Source organism: Canis lupus, chromosome 6 (assembly GCF_003254725.2).
Source record: "Canis lupus dingo isolate Sandy chromosome 6, ASM325472v2, whole genome shotgun sequence".
NCBI lineage: Eukaryota > Metazoa > Chordata > Mammalia > Carnivora > Canidae > Canis > Canis lupus.
Genome location: NC_064248.1, coordinates 20,253,649 through 20,265,795, shown reverse-complemented (window position 1 = coordinate 20,265,795; position 12,147 = coordinate 20,253,649). Strand labels below are relative to the sequence as shown.

The 12,147-nt window shown below is 47.6% G+C and overlaps 1 protein-coding gene across 1 annotated transcript in view; it reads left to right on the top strand.

Moving 5' to 3' along the window:
* Nucleotides 1–12,147, top strand: part of HS3ST4 (heparan sulfate-glucosamine 3-sulfotransferase 4) — a 401,441-nt gene that overhangs the window by 212,235 nt on the left and 177,059 nt on the right. The window lies entirely within an intron of this gene.

The following is a 12,147-nucleotide window of genomic DNA, read 5'->3' as shown; positions in this document are numbered from 1 at the left end:
ATTAGGGGTTCCAAAGTGTCACATCTCAGGCAGGAGGCTGGCTGGGGCATCGGGAAATGAGCCAGGGTGAGGATAAACCCTCGAGGTCAAGGGTGGAGGGGCAGCAGTGGCTCATCTCTGTGAGTGTCCGGGGGGCATATCTTGCCCGGGCATGATTTAATACAATATTCAGTGCCAAGAGTGTATTGCATTGAAAGCATTAGAAGTCACACAGCAGAAGGGGAGAGGAGGTGGGGAAAGGTATAAAGGACACTTCGTTAGGAGTCGAGGCCCCCAAGAACCAAGGAAGGCATCAAAGTCCAACCACAGAGCCTTGGGACAGAATGAGGTGCCTTTTTTCTAAAGGATTAAAGAGAGGAAACCAGCACAGAAGTCCCCTTGGCCAGAAGGTGAGGTCATGAAGATGTTGCATGGCCCTGACAGAGCCAGTGGCATCACCGTCAGGATTTTATCAGAGTGGGGATTAGAGCAGAGCATCCCAAGCCCTGTCACCCAAGGGTGTCATTAGCATGCAGTAGGTCTGGGCCAGGCTCGAGATTCTCCATTGCGAACAGGCTCCCAGGTGGCTTGTGGGCCACACTTTGAGAAGCAAGGAAGGAGAGAAGCCTTAGGAGGGAGGTGTTAGTGACATGTCCTGCCATCTACGTGCAGGTGGACACCTATCACCTGGGCAGTAACCACCGGTGAATGCTTCACTGACACTCCATACGTTTCCATCTGCCGTACTTCATCTAACTCGGAATGGCATGGCCAAGGAGGTTGGATCATGAGCCTTTTTTGCACAAATGGGCACAAAGAGACAAAGTGACTTGTCTCACCTAACAGGGTTTTGCAGCTCATGAGGTCAGTGCAGGTTTGGATCTCAGGAGGCACGTGGAGGCATCACTCAGACACAGCTGATGCAACACAGGCTTGAACCCCAACTCTGGGACGCTGGGACGCTGGGCCGTCACTTCTGAGACTTGATAGTCCCACCTGTAAAATGGGTTCTTACTGGATTAGAGGACGCAAACCACATAAAGGATTTTGCACAGGACTTGAGCTATAGAAACATTAGCTATTAGGCAGAGGTTGGCAATCTTTTTCTGTAAAAAGACCTGATAGGAAATGTTTGGGGCTTTGAGGGTTGCGCTATCTCCGTTGGAACCGCTCAGCTCTGCTGTTTTATCACAAAAGCAGCACAGACAATAAGAAAACAAATGGGTATGGTGCTTTTCCAGTAAAATTCAATTTACAAATAAAGCAGGTGGCTGGCCAGCATTGCCCCCAGGCCTTAGTTTGCTGATCCCTGATAAAGATCATTATTATAATGATATTCTCGGTAAGAAAGCATAGCAAGAAGACCAATGAGACAGCCCAGGGAGGATTGTAGATAACGCTCCATGCTCTGGATGGAGCTTTGTTTAACTCACATACAAATAGCAAATGATGTGCAGGTCCTGCCTGGTCTGAATGGCTTGTCTCACCAAAATGGAGAGTAAAACAAAATAATTATGGGTAACTGAATGCCTGGAAACATCGGACTCTCTGATAGTGGAGCTATTAGGGCCAATGAATGGTGACATCACTGCAGTGGAGAAATATGAAGACATTCCCTCCGAGGCCCCAGAAATTGCAGAATGAATGTCTCCGAGACGGAGTTGACTGCATAAGTGCTATTGGTTAGGGAAGTCTGCTCTATCCTGGATGATCCTCAGGCCCGGTAGCACCTTAAAAATCATAAATGCGAGGCATCTGGGCGGTTTAGTTGGTTAAGCATCTGCCTTCGGCTCAGATGATGATCCCGGGGTCCTGGGATCAAGCCTCATGTCAGGTTCCCTGCTTCTCCCTCTCCTTCTGTCCCTCCTCCCCACTTGTGCTCTCTCATTCTCTGTCTCGCTCAAATCTTTAAAAAAAAAAAAGTAAGAATGGAGATGCTCTAGAGAGTCCACCCACCCCCATCTATTTAGGGAGCATGCAGAAATGGGGGTCACCACAGTGGCCTGGAGAAGGTGGTGGGATGGGCTGAGCCACCCTGGCTGTGGCTCTGTGGGCAGGTGGGGCATCTTGAGGTGGACTCAGATGTAGAGGCCAACCCCAGCCTGTGGGGCTACCCTGGGAGCTCGCCCCTTCCTTTGTCCCTACCCCCTTCTCCCCAGCCACTGCCAGTCCACAGGTTTGGGTTTGGGTTTGGGTTTGTATGTTTCATTCACCTCTGTGGCCCCAGGACTTGGCATGTAGAAGAACTCAATGCATGTATTGAAGGAGCAAGTAAGCCAGTGGGTGGGTGGGTGAGCAAACGGTGTGAACTATCTTAAATGTTTTAAATTAATTAATTAATTAATTATTCATGAGAGAGAGGCAGAGACATAGGCAGAGGGAGAAGCAGGCTCCATGCAGGGAGCCCAATGAGGGACTTGATCTCAGGGCCCCAGGATCACTCCCTGAGCTGAAGGCAGACGCTCAACCACTAAGCCACCCAGGTGCCCCAACTTGCTCATGTCTGCCTCCCATCCCAGGATAGCAGCCCCTTCAAAAGGAGGGACCAGGAGTGTTCTCTTCATTGTCACATCCCCATGGCCAAGCAGAGGGCTTGACATGCTGTAAGCATTACTGGGATTTTATGGGTTGGGTCTTGAGTCGGTCTTCATTCTAAGCACCAATGGGTGGGGTTGCTGAGATGTCATCGCGTCCCCGTGGCTGGCACTGGACCTATACTGGCCTCAGCTGTCAGGAGACGGACACAGCCTTTCCATCTGGTGGGGACGGCGGGGGAGGGGCCTGGATTGACGGACCGTTCATTTGTGTAGCTGTAATATATCGGTGTCTGCTGTGCGTCTGTTCTCTTCTGATGCAGTGATACGCACATAAATAAAATGCCATCCTTCTGCAGATCAGGGTCACAAAGTGGAGAGAGAGAGACAGACACACAAACAGCTGCTGCACGGGAAAGACTCTGTGAGTCCGGGTCTCTGGGAGTGGGGAGCACGCCGCAGGCAGCTCCCCTTGTTGACGGGAGCCCTTTTGCACTTCCGTGGGCAGACAGAGCACCTGGGGTCTTGAAAGGCAGCTGGCTATTCTCTAAGACGGTGGAGAGGGCCAGACATTCTGCTTTTCTGATAAACTCCCGGGTGATGCTGTTGCTGTTGCTGCACGAACTCTAATCTGAGCAGTCAGGGCTTCCAGAAAGGTGAAGAAGGGGACTGACAAAGCCTCAGGGGGTGCAGAGAGTTTTGCAAGGTAGTAAAGAGGGGAGAGGCTTGCCGGGCTGAGAGAGGAGGCTGTGTGGCTTCGAGGCTGGTTTGGGTGATGCAGGGTATCCCACGCGATTGGGTCTGAGAGGTGACAGGGAAGGTCGCCCGTCCGCGTCCTGGATGTTCCTCTGGCCTGAAGGCTTCAGACGGCCCTGAAAGAGACAGAGAGCCACGGAGGCCCACTTAGGAAATAATCTCAAAGAGTATGTTCTAGAAAAATCATACTCAGTAATTTGCTTTCTCAAAGATAAAATTTAAAAATAAAATCAAAACCTGAGGTGCGTCCTTGAAAGCAGGGTTTCTCAACCTTGGCACTATTGACATTGCTGCAGAAGAATTCTTTCTTGTGTGCTTGTGTGTCTGTTTAGGGGGGTGGGCCATCCCGTGCATCGTAGGATAATCAGTAGCATCTCCCCGCTGGGCCCCGGGAGCCTCCCAGGCTGTGACAACCAAGAATGTCTGCAGATGTTGCCAGCTGCCTGCAGGGGTGAAAAATAGCCCACGGTGGAGCACCACCACTCTCTCAAGTCTGAAATGCTTCATTCTTTTTTTTTTTTTTTTTTTTTTTTGTATTCTCTTCATGGAAGCCCAGCCCCTTCAAATATTCAGTAACCCCCAAGAATCCTGGAATAGGCTCTGTTGAAGAACATCACCTCTGAGCCAGATCGATCTGGTTGCTGCTTCTGTGAAGCAGCAGCAAGGAGAGGAGCGAGGAGCCTGGCCTAGGGTAAGAAACACAAACGCACCTGCTTATGAATTCTGTTTTAAAAATAATAAAGTGACCTGTCTCTTCTTGCTGCTTCCTGGCCTTTCCCCTGCTGTTGAGGCACACACAAGGTGGTGTTGAGGCAGACACAGTCATGTCATGCAAATAACAAATCCTTAACATCTGGGGATGGGCGTGGAGCTCTGAGAATACATTGAAGGTAAAATAATGCCCAAAGTAGACTCTCACAGATGATACTGAACTTCTAGTAATTTCCTGTCCATCATAATATCAGATCAGGCTGGCTGGTTTGTCTCCCGACCTTTCTGCCTTTACATTTTCCTGGCGATCATGTGCGCACACACACACACAGTGCCAGGTTAGGGAATGTTATTGCAAAAGGAGCAAGGAAGGAACAGAAAACACTTCTACTTTTGTCAGTATTTGCTTTCTTGGAGCATAGGGAGGGAGGCAGTGTGGACTAGTGGTTGGTAACCTGCGCTTCAGCCTCAGATGGGCCAGGTTCGAGGCAGAGTACTGGCCCCGTTACTAAGATTGGGGAAGTTCTGCGTCCACGATGCAGGATCTGGGAGAAAAAAGACTTTGTACTAAATGAAAATGTGGCATATTAAGGGCTTCACTGGGTGCCTGGCATGTTAGGGAGGGGGGGAGAGAGAGAGAGAGAGAGGGAGAGAGAGAGAGAGGAAATGGTCAATGTCTGGTTTTGGTTTTTGCTTTTGTTTTTACAACATCATAGACACAGACTTGGTTGAGACAAGGGGTGTGGGATGAGGAGAAAAGCAAAGCTGTCATTCCTTATACATCGTTCATGGGCCGGACGACTGGAGAACACATGACAGCCTGACCAGAGGTCCAGAGCAGCTTAGCAGAGCCGGCCATCACACAGAGCCCAGCGTCACACGTCGTCAGCAGCAGAGAAGGAACTCAAGTTTAGATCTGACTCCAAAGCTCTCATTCCTTCAAGGTTACTGTGCTGTGTGCTGAGACGAGGCCATGCCGGCTCACGTAAAAAGCAACCGGGTATTTGCTGCTCTGGGCTGCAATGTAGACTCTGGCACTTACAAGTATGTAGTTTTTATTTTTAATAAAGATTTTATTTATTTATTTGACAGAGAGAGCGAGAGAGAGCACTAGTACAGGGGAGTGGCAGGGAGAGGGAGAGGGAGAGGGAGAGGGAGAGGGAGAGGGAGAGGGAGAGGGAGAGGGAGAGGGAGAAGCAGGCTCCCTGCTCAGCGATGGGACTCAGTCCCAAGACCCCGGGACCATGACCTGAGCCGAAGGCAGACGCTTAACTGACTGAGCCACCCAGGCATCCCAGAAGTGTCTAGCTTACTACTTTATTTGTTGTGCTGTGTTGTTGTTTCCAGTCTTAAACGCTGGTGGCCTTGCCTTCGACTGCTTGCCAGTTTCATGACACTGTGCAAATTAATTCACTTGAACCTCAGTTTCCACATCTCTAGAAAGGGATGACAGTCCCTTCTAAGTGGGGGTTAAGTTACTTTTAGGATGCCTAGTTCTAGCACATAGTAGAGGCTCAAATATACATTCACTGTATTACCACTCTTCACAAACACACAAACACCTAAATCGGACAGGGGAGCCACAGGTAGACCATGTACACCAAATCCAGGTGGGTTACAATCCCACGTGTGTTGCAGAGTCATGGAGATGATGTTCAGAACCTTTCAGATGAACGTGAGTAGCCTCTCAGTGGCCCCCCCACCCAGACCAGCTTTGGGCCTCCCCTCCTCGCCATTCTACAGCTTACCTTCAACCTTTGCCCTCCAAATAAAGTAGATACTTGACTTTTTTGGGTGAAGGCAGACTTCCTATAAATCTGCGCCTGTTTTCTTGCTCACCGAACCTTCAAGCAATGAGCATCAGCCTTATTGACAAACTGCACACACCTTTCAAAAAATAGAACAAACAGGTATGAAACAGAAACTTGTTCAGGACAAAAAACAAAAACAAAAAAGAAAAAACAACCAAAAAAACAACCCACAAAAAAAAAAAAAAAAAAAAAAAACTAAAAAACTTGGCTCTAGGCTGTGAATTTATTGATTTAGCCCCAAGATGCTTACTTGAAGATTTCCACACCTTATGATCAGGTCAGAGGAATCTTTTTGAGACAGATGGGTAGGAGCATTAATTGTGGACTGGGGAACTGACATGAGCTCTTGTTTTTACCTCTCTGCGGATGTAGTAATAGCAATTCAATCCAACATGCATTTGGTGGACAGTAACTTTATACCAGGTGCTGATGATACAAATGTGGATAGAGTAGTCTTTCTCTCTTGGAGAATAAAAATGTAATAAAATCGTAGGCTACTTTACAGTTTTATTTGTTCTGTCAAGTTGTATGTACGCAAAGCAGGAAAAATAACCATTGTCATACTACAGATGAGGACACTGAACTTCAGCGTCTATTATAAAGTAGACAACACTCATTCCTTCAATCATCTAACCAACATTTGTTGGATATTTATTGCATGCGAGGTACCTCGTATCCAGGGATGAAAGCCATAGATAATGGACCTCCGGAGTTTATAGCCTGAGTGAGGACAGGTGGCACTAAACTAGTAAGAACACAAGGGAGCAGAGCTGGAAATTGTAGGGAGTGTTCTGAAAGAGCGCATGACAGGAGAATTTCCACGGGGGCTGGGGATGAGGCCAATGGAAGTGACATTTGAGTGAAATCTGCAGGATGAGTAGGGGCAGCTTGGTTGTACGGGGGCTGTCTTCCTGGCAGAGGGGAGGTGCTGAGGCAGAAAAGAATCTGGCTCATTTAAGGAATGAAATTCAGGCCAGTGTGGTTGGCTCTGAGAAAGGTACAAGAGGAGGCTGGTGTGGGGGTTCCATCCCAAACGCCTATAGGAGTCAAGTGGGTGACGTATTTGTGTAACATGAGCCAGCCTGGGATTTGAAAACTGGCACATGCCTGGGCTTCCCGGAGCGGACCTTCACTTATGGGAATGCGGAGGGGGGGGAGCACTGTGTTAACTGATCTTTCCATTTTTTTCCCCAAGAACTCCTATGATTGCTAAAGGTTGGAAATGCATTTTAAAGTTATCATTACAGAAATTAGCTAGGGAAGATGGGATATGTTTGGGGGCCGGGGGAAGACATCAAGAATTCTGTTTGGATGTGTGAGTTTGAGATGCCCAGTCAACACACAAGGAAAGTGGTTGAGGGACACCTGGATGGCTCAGCGGTTGAGCGTCTGCCTTTGGCTCAGGGCATGATCCTGGAGTCCCGGGATTGAGTCCCACATCAGGGTCCCTGCATGGAGCCTGCTTCTCCCTCTGCCTGTGTCTCTGCCTCTCCCTATGTGTGTGTCTCTCATGAATAAATAAATAAAATCTTTAAAAAGAAGAAAGTGGTTGACAGAGAGAAGTTACATGTGTTAGTCTGAGGTCAGGGCATAGGTTAATTTGGGGGAGTTGCTGGCCATGGCTGATTTTGCAAGCAATGGGACTCATGCCATCATGTAGGGAGGCAATATGGAATGAGAAAAGAAGAGGCCCAGATCTGAGTCTTGGCAAACTCCCTCATGGTAGGAGGAAGGGGAGGACTCAGGTGAGGAGACTGAGAAAGAGTGGCCAGATGATATGGGGGAGAATTGGGAAAGCTGGTGCCACCAAAGCCAAGAGAAGAAATCGTGTTCAGAAAGATAGCATAGTCGATCATGCCTGAATGCTGCTGGAAAGTGTAGTAAGATGGGGCCTTAAGGAGTCCAGTGGGTTTGGCAATGATTTTAGAAGACCGATAGGGAAAGAATCCGTGTTTGAGGAGGGTGAAGAATGAAAGGGAGGAGTTAGAATCAGTGCACAAACAAGTCTTCCAAAGAGCTTGCATATGCAGTCGGCCCTTGGACCAACATGGGTTTAAGCTGCGTGAGTCCACTTCTACGTGTTCTTTTTTTTTTTGTAAACCCGGGATGGTAGTGTAAACATATCTTCCCTTTGTTACAATTTTCTTAATAACCTTTTTCTTTTCTCTAGCTTGCTTTGTTGTAATAATACATAGAATACATATAACACACAAAACACGTGTTCATCAACTGTTCATGTGATCCGTAAGGCTTCCGGTCACCTGTAGGCTGTTAGTGAGATTTGGGGGGAGTCAGAAGTTCTATGCAGATGTTCAGCTGTGGGGGGAAGTCGTTGCCTGTGATCCCTGCTTTGTTCAGCTGTACAAGGGACCAGAGAGAAAGGCCCATCTCCTCCTCACTAAGGTATCCTGGAAGCCTCGGGCTTGGTGTCTGTAAAGCGGAAAATGTAGACCCGTCTTCAGCTTTGGGTATCCTTGGGGACCTGTGCCTCTTTGCGCTCCATCGTCTTTGATTTCTGACAATAGCGCGTGATTTCTGATTTCGGTGTTGATAACGATTCTCCTCTCCACTCCGACATCATCACCTAAGCCTCCATCATACCTTGTCTGCCATTTAAATAAAGCAGTCACATGGGTCACATGCAGATAGTTATTATTGCGCCCATTTTTCACCTGAACTGAACTCTGGCTTCCTGCTTGGCTCTGTGAGAGCCACACTCCTTCTTATGACCTGTTGAGCCCTGCGTGGTTGGTCAGCAGTCTCACTTGGACGTCAACCCCTGTTTGGCTCCACTTGCTTTGTTTATTCATTCTTCGTCGGATACGCTCATCTCTTTGCTGCTCCCTAGACGCCCCTGACACTCTGACCCCAAGATCTTCTTCGATGCCTGCAGTTCTCCACACCTGGAGTGTTTGTAGGTTTGCTCCTCCACCTTTTTCAGATCTTCATTTATACCATCATGCCTTTCTTGGCTATCAGATTTAAAATTATGCCCCCTCAACCCTCTTGACACTCTATCCCAGGCACGTAACACTATCCAACAGTACCGTACCTAGTGCCTCTTCATTGTAATCATTGTTTTCCCTTCACTTTAGTGTAATATTCCTCCCTGAGAGTAGCAGTTTCTGTGTCTTATTTACTACTGCATCCTTTATACCCAGAATAGTGCCTGGTGCCTAGTAGGTGCCCAGACAATAGTAGAATGCATGCATGCACGAATGAATAAATCCATCCATCCATCCATCCATCCATCCATCCATTCATCACAATACATCCTTGCATTCTCAGAGTTGCCCAAAGTTCAAGAGATTCACAAGTCACACACACTCTGTCCTGACTGGGTGCCTGTCATTCCGACTTGCAGTTTTGTGTCCGTTATCCTTGAGAAGGGGGCAGTCCCGTCGCTGTTTCAACTGAGATTTGGAGAATCGAAATAATTTTTCCTTGCCATCCAAGACCGAAGTCCCTAGATGAGGTTTTGTGTCCAGGGTTCCCGGCCTACGTTGGGTTGATGTTGGGCCGTTTCTGGTTGTGGGGAGCCGTCCTGTCATTCCTAGAAGGGAAGGGTGGTGAGAACACGTGAACAGACAAGGCAGGCAGGCAGTGGTGTTACATTCTCTGTGAGAGATTGAAGGATTTTCTGGAAACCAGAACCTCATGTAATCTGATGTACTTGTCACTTCATCAGCAGGAGAGACTTTTGGTGCCTCTTCCAACCCTCTAGAAATATAGAAACTTAGTGAATCTCAGCTTTTGCTGCCCCCCTCCTTGGGATACTACTGATTCATTTGTCGCTTCTCTCTTAGTTTTGACTCACCTGTGGCTATTTCAGGCTCATGCCTTTGGATGCCTCGTGGCTTCTTCCCACTGCCTTTTCTCTTTGTGTCTCTGGGCTTTCTCTTATCTGCTAACTGGCTGTTTCTGAGTGGTGAAACTCCTCATGAGAGGGCGGTTTATCCAACACATATTTATTGAGCAAGTACTATGGCCTGGCACTGGTCTGGGCATATGCTGGATACCTGAGCATCACTCGCATTGTAGAGCTAACAGCTGTCCAGCAAGATGCTTGCAGCAGTCCCAGGCATCAGCAACATTAGCATCCCCACGTGGGATGGGCTACAGATCAGTCCACCGAATTCCAATCTCTGAGCACAGGTCCCAGAAAACTGCATTTTAACAAGCTCTCCGGGTGATTCTTTCACACGTTAAACTATAAGAACTGCTGCCATATAGAGTAACTGCCCTTAGGCTGCGTGTCTCCTCCTGGTCCCTTAGCGATCACAGAAGCCAGGGCCCTGGTCAGTTTTCCTCTAAAGGGGACCTTTTGGAGTGACAGCATCATACAGCCTTTCCCGATAAAAACCCGGTTGCCTGATGACCAGAGAAGGCACCCCTAAGTATTCTTAGGGTTTTCGGATTATAGTACATAAAGTTCACCAGCCTTGTTTATATTGCCGCTGTCAGTTTTCACCAGTTTGTGCACAAATCCAGGCATGGAAAGAATTTGCAGACGGGGCTTTTTAGAATGACTCTTCAGATTCCAGCTTTCTCTTTTCTGGAACTTATTCTGAGGAGGTGGCCAGGTTTCTTGAGAGCTTTCAGATTTGGGAGGAGATCCCCAAGGTGGAAGATGCTCACGGTACTCAAGGTCATATCCTACCCTTCATATCAAACGAAATTATTGAATGCCTACCACTAGCCAGACTTGCCTGATTCTTTTTTTTTTTTTTTTTTTCCTGTATCCCCACTGGAGAGCTCAGGGCATGGCTCTCCAAGTCTTCCAGGGACGCTGCAGGGGAACTCTGTTGCCTGAACTCAAGGCATCTATCAAAAAGGGAAGATCTATTGATAGCAGAGTAATGAGCAGATCTCTGTAACTAAATGAATGTTTCCTTTATTTATGTAGGACTGAGGCTTTTTCTATGCTTTTTTTGTTCCTTTGCTTTTTTACCTGCAACTTCTGGCCCTGTGTTCATTCTCAAAAACTGTAAAATATATGGGATAGTCAAAGAGAGTCTAGAATTCAGGAATAAAAGTGATGCAGAGGCTCCGGTTCCCTCTCACTGCCTCCCCGGAAGGATCTGATCTACAACTCTAGCTTTTAGTCCCGCTGGTGAATTGATTGATTGATTTGTTTGTTCAATAAGTAAATATTTATTGAGCTGGTGCTTGAGGCATTGGGAGGGCATTCTGGGTGGGCCACCACATCCATTATGCTTAAGTAGATCCCATTGGCTTTCCCCGGGAATGTGACCCTGGACAGCCCTGTTGGAGCATCTCATGCATAGCCATGGTGTCAACTTTGGAACAATGATGCCTGAAAATATTTTCTTTTTAGGTTTCTCTTGCAAGACATCAATATCTAAATGCTTACTTGACATCTTCACTTGGATATCTCAAATTCAGCTCACATCAAGCACACACACTTCGTTTACTGCCAACACTCCTTGTTTTAGGTAAATGGCTCTTGACCAGTCCATTCTGCACCCCACATCCAGGGGCACCTTTCAGAATCTAAAAAGGACATTGCGCCCCTGCTAAAAATCCTCCTAGTGATTTCCATTACCCCCAGGGTAATAATAACAGTCATTTACTAATAGTAACTACCATGTATTTTGTACTAGGCATTATTCCCAAGCTTTACATATTTCACCCCATTTCCGGTGTCACCATACTTGAGCAAAACCAGAATTGTTGCCATGGCCATAAAGTCCTGTGAATATGACCCCCACTTGCTTCTCCTGCTTTGTCTTTGTATTTGTGATTTCCAGCTACAGTCTTTCTCTCATAAAATGCAGTCCTCCTTCTCAGGTTGGACTTAAAGTAGACTAGCTTCTGGAAACTATGGTGAGAATTCTAACTAAGTGCCCAGACTGCTGAGCATCTCATCTCTGCCATCTTGGTTAATGAACATTAAGGCCCCTGGTCTGGCAGGAGAGAAGGGTTCTGGTGTCAATTTTGCATTGTGATTTGGGGAATCCTCTCTCTGACTCAGTGAGGACACTATGATTCCAAGTGAAAGGAATCCACTTTCGACTTGTTTGAGCAAAATACAGGAATTTGCTGGAAGCATACTGAGTATCTGATACTTCCCAGGGATATAATAAGGTGAGCCTAGCGTCACAGGGAACCAGAGCCAGAAACCAGACAGTAATCAGGAGGGGGAGGGGCGCCTGGGTGGCTCAGTGGGTTTAGCATCTGCCTTTGGCTCAGGTTGTGATCCTGGGGTCATGGGATCCAGCCCCACTTCGGGGTCCCTGCTCAGTGGGGAGTCTGCTTCTCCTTTTCCCTCAGCATCCCCTCCCACCATTCATGTGCTTTCTCTCTGCTCTTTCTACTCTTTCTCTTTCTTTCAA